Below are 6,000 nucleotides of genomic sequence, written 5' to 3' on the forward strand. Positions count from 1 at the left end.
AATAAACATGAATAACCAAGTGAAGACTAGCTGAAATAAAATATTATAACCAAGGATTTACAGGAAAAGCCACATAGAGACTGGTAAGAAAGGTAAAGACACGGAAAGTGTTGATTCCTTCACTCAGGTGCAGTAGCTGAGAAGCCAGGAGCCAGAGGGATATCTCACCTGCAAAACTCCTCCCCCCAGAAGCATGTGGTCTCAACCCCATGCAAGAATCCTCAATCCAGAGCAACAAAGATATGAAGAGGAGCCTATAACACATCTGGTGGTGAAAATCAGTGAAGATTCAGTCCACATAAAAGTCTGCTGGAGATCCAGAGGCCACTTTAGGGACAAGCACACCTACTGCTAAGCACCTGTCAGGGGAGTGCACTGTCCAGTCGCCTGACTGCTGGCGAGGCTAATCTGGGTCTGGGTCTGGCTGAGGGGGTCTACTGGCTCCACCCAGAGTGACCTTTGAGACATTCTTTTCTGGGGAAGAGCTTTGCAGAGACTCAGACAGTGACTGAACTGTGTGGTTTTGGAAAGGGGACCAGTCTCCCAAACCTTGAGTACACAGCTGGCACCCTCATCCCTGACCTGTTGAATCATACGTCTGGCCCTATCCTGCTAAGTTTAGTTATACAAGGAGATCAGAATGACACGCAGAGCTGGGACTTTTGGAATGTATTTTTGGGTGAAGTTTTTGTCCTGCAATCAGACTGGCTAGTTCCGAATTGTGTGGCTACATTATGGCGGGGGAACACTCCTACCTTTCCTGTGGCTCAGTCCACACTACCGCAGGGAGAGGAAGAAGTGCCTGCTCCCCTCCCACAAGCTTGTAGGTACCACCCCCAATGGGAGACTGTTAGTGTCTGCCTTTCCAAGCCCCAGACACCATGCCCTGCTGACATTAGTTCCATGGGGGAAGGGAGAGGTGCTCACAGCTGGGACATTCAGAGTGTAAGTCCCTGGGAGGGTATTATCTGGGACTGAGACAAAGTGCTTGGCCATGTCCTTCAGGCTGAACTGGCATCACCTCCAAAGGGAGACTCTTTTGATCTGTCCTCCTGAGCTGGGAGCCTCAGCATGACTGAGCTTGCTCCTACAGAGGGGTTGGCTGGCTGCACCAAACCTGAACCTGCAGCCTGCCCCCTACCCCCACACCAGAGCGGAGACTCTGGCAGAGACTGAGTGGTTTTGTTCTGGAATAGGGACCACTGGGCCTCACTGAGTGCCTGACAACGTGAGCCTCCCAAATAGAACCCCTAGCACTGTTCTCTTGACCCCAGTTGCCCAGCCCTACCAAGTTCCCAATTTGTGAAAAAGTCTGTGGGTTGTGGCCAGCCTGGGCCCACTCTGCAGTCTTTCTTCAGAAGACTCTGGAGGAAGACTAGACAACCTCAGGGAAAGGTGGAGTAGTTGACTGGTACGAGTAGACCTCAGCTAGACTCAGGCCTTTTAAAGATTAACCCCAGCCCTAAGCTAGAGGAAATTGACCCCTATACACAAATTGGCCCCTCCCATACACATTCAGGCCCAGCAGACACAGCCACAAACAGTGGATAGTATGATAGCTCCTGTTACACATCTCTGGCATTGATCTGTACCTGAACCCCACCCAAGTTATCCAGAATCAACACAACCAGTGGTAAGTTCCAGACAACACCAGAGCTCAACCCAGCTAGCCACACAAGTGCACAACCAATAGGCACTAGACCCTGCTAAGAACAACTTTGTATAGGGAGGCATTCCCAGCACAGTGTCTCATACATGGTAACCAAAGTTTATCCTTATGATCAACCAACCTGAAGGGTTAAATCCACCCAAGAAAGGGCAAACAGTATTCAAGACTCAACTATAACAGGAGGGTGCACAAAACCTACAAGAAACATTCCTGAAGAACAGAGATTGTGCACTGAGCCCAACAAACTACATTCATAATAAAGCCATCATAACAATTTCAGGAGTAATAGCAGATGTACATAATACATACACAAAAAATGAGGAGACAAAAAAATATGCCCCAAATGAAAGAACAGGAGACATCCTCAAAAAAGAATTAAATGAAATAGAAGCAACCAGGATACCAGAAGCAAAATTTAAAATAATGCCTATAAGGATGCTAAAGAACATTTGGGAAGGAATTGATGATCTCAGTGAAAACTTCAAAACAGAGATAGTAAGCCTATAGAGGACATAGGAACCATAAAAAAACCAGTGAGAAATGAAGAATAGAATATCCGAAATGAAGAGTATGCTAGATAAATCAACAGCAGGTTAGATGAAGCAAAGTATTGAATCAGCAATTTTTAGGAAAAGGTAACAGTAGGCACCCAAGCAGCACATCAAAAAAAAAAAAAAAAAAGAGAGAGAGAGAGAAAATTAAAAATAATAAGGAAAGTTTAGGGTACTTCTGGACAACATTAATCATAAAAACTTCCATATCACAGGGGTCCCAGAAGGAGAAGAGAATGGGCAAAGGATAAAGAAGTTTTTTGAAGAAATAATAGCTGAAAACATCCCTAACCTGGTGAAGGAAAAAGTCATGCAAATTCAGGAAGCACAGAGAATTCCGAACAAAATGAACCCAAAGAGGCCCACACCAAGACATACCATAATTTAAATGCCCAGATTAAAGACACAGAATCTTAAAAGCAGCAAGCAAAAAACAGTTAGTCACTTACAAAGGAGCACCCATACGGATGTCACCTGATTTATCAACAGAAACACTTCAGGCTACAAAGGATTGGCATGAAATACTCAGCGATGAAAATAAAGGACTAAGTGAACTAAGACTACTCTATCCAGAAAGGCTATCATTTAAAATTGAATATGAAATAAAAAACTTCCAAGACAAAAAAAAAAAGCTAAAGGAATACATTACCACCAAACCAGTATTGCAAGAACTGTTAAAGGGCCTGCTTTAAAAGAAAAAACAAAACAAAACAGAAACTTAGAGAGAAATGTAGGTATAAAGAATAAAATGGGAATAAATAAGTACCTATCAATAATAAGTTTAAATGTAAATTGATTAAATGTTCCAATCAAAAGGTATAGGATAGCTGAATAGGTAAGAAAACCTGCTATATATACATATATATATATATATATACACACCATATATATACATATATATGGTATATATATACCATATATATGGTATATATATATATACCATATATATATATTATATATGGTATATATATACCATATATATATGGTATATATATATATACCATATATACCATATGTACCATATATATACATATATATGTATATACCATATACCATATATACCATATATATATACCTTATATACCATATATACCTTATATACCATATATACATATATGTACCATATATATACATATATATGTATATACCATATACCATATATACCATATATATATACCTTATATACCATATATACCTATATACATATATATGTAACATATATATACATATATATGTATATACCATATACCATATATACCATATATATACCTTATATACCATATATACCTTATATACCATATATACACATATATGTATATATATACATATATATGGTATATAAGGTATATATATGTATATGTATACATATATATGTACCATATATATACATATATATCATATATATGGTATGTACCATATATGTACCATATATGTACCATATATACATATATACATATATACCATATATACATATATGTATATATGTACCATATATATACATATATATGGTATATAAGGTATATATGTATATGTATATATATGGTACATGTATGGTACATATATGGTATATGTATATGTATATGTATATATATGGTACATATATGTACCATATATATACATATATGAATATATATGTACCATATATATACATATATGTATATATATGTACCATATATATACACATATATATGGTATATAAGGTATATATATGTATATGTATATATAGTACATATATGGTACATATATATGGTACATATATACGTATATGTATATATGTACCATATATACATATATGTATATATGTACCATATATATACATTTATATGGTATATAAGGTATATATATGTATATGTATACATATATATGTACCATATATATACATATATACCATATATATATGGTATGTACCATATATGTACCATATATGGTACATGTATATACCATATATACCATATGTACCATATATATACATATATATATGTATATACCATATACCATATATACCATATATATACCTTATATACCATATATACCTTATATACCATATATATACATATATACATATATATGTACCATATATATACATATATGTATATACCATATACCATATATACCATATATATATACCTTATATACCATATATACCTTATATACCATATATATATATGTATGTGTATATATATATATACCATATATATATGGTGTATATATATATATATATATATGTATATATATGGTATATAAGAGCTCCACCTCAGAACAAAAGATACACAGACTGAGAGCCAAGGGATGGAAAAAAATATTCCATACTAATGGAAACAAAAAAGCTGGGGTAACAATATTTATAGCTGACAAAATATACTTCAAAACAAAAGCCATAACAAGAGACAAAGAAGGTATACTAAAGGAATTGATACAACAAGAAAGTATAATCCTTGTAAACATGAACCCAACATAGGAACACCTAAATATATAAAGAAAATCTTGCTGGACATTAAGAGAAAGATCCACATAAATACAGTCATAGTATGGGATTTTAACACCTCACTGACATCAATGGATAGATCTTCCAGACAAAAAAACAACAAAGTGACAGTGACCTTAAATAACACACTGAATTTAATGGATCTAATATGTTACAAAACATTTGATTCCAAAGCAACAGAATACACATTCTTCTCAACTGCATATGGAATATTCTCAAAGATAAACCATTATTTAGGACACAAAATAAGTCTCAACAAATTCAAGATGATTGAAATTATACCAAGCATCATCTCTGACCACAATGGTATGAAACTTAAAATCAACTACAATAAAAAACTGAAAAACATTCAAACATAGAGGGGATAAAAAGCACATTATTAAGCAAAGGTAGGGTTATCAATGAGATCAAGAAAGAAATAAAAAATTACCAGGAAACAAATGAAAATTAACACACTGCAACTCAAAATCTAAGGGACACAAAAAGCAGTCCTGAGAGGAAATTCAAAGCCTTGCAGGCATACATCAGGAAGAAAGAAAATTCTGAAATAAACAATCTAATCCTATATCTAAAAGAACTAGTAAAAGGAAAACAAAGCCCAGAGTAAGTATAAAAAAGGAAATAATAAAGATTAGAGTGGAAAAAATCACATAGAGAAAAATATACAAACGACTAGTGAAACAAAGAACTGGTTCTTTGCAAAGATAAACAAGACTGGTGAACCTTCAACCAGTGTCACGAAGAAAAAAAGGGAGAGGACCCTAATAAACCAAATCAGAAATGAAAGATGAGAAATAACAACTGACATCACAGAAATACAAAAGATTATAGAAAATACTATGGAGAACTATATGCCAAAAAATTGGACATCATGGGTGAAATAGATAAATTCCTGGAAATATAAAATATTTCAAAACTGAATCTGGAAAAATCAGAAAACTTCAGTAGATGTATTACAACTTCGGAATTGAAGCAGTAATCAAATAACTCCCGACAAACAAAAGTTCTGGACTGGATGGCTTCACAGGCAAATTTTACCAAACATTCAAATAAGAACTAACACGTATCTTCCCTAAACTATTCCAAAAAATTCAAGAGGAAAAAAGACTTCCAAGCTCTTTATACAAGGCCAGCATTACCCTATTTCCAAAACCAGATGAAAACACTGTAAAGAAAATTTTCAACCAATATCCCTGATGAACATTGATGCTAAAATACTCAACAAAATATTAGCAAGCCGGATCCAGCAATACATTAAAAAGATTATACACCATGATCAAGTAGGATTTATTCTT

The sequence above is a fragment of the Pteronotus mesoamericanus genome, unplaced genomic scaffold (assembly GCF_021234165.1).
Source record: "Pteronotus mesoamericanus isolate MK-2021 breed Mesoamerican mustached bat unplaced genomic scaffold, CSHL_Meso_final contig_94, whole genome shotgun sequence".
In the NCBI taxonomy this organism is placed as follows: Eukaryota; Metazoa; Chordata; class Mammalia; order Chiroptera; family Mormoopidae; genus Pteronotus; species Pteronotus mesoamericanus.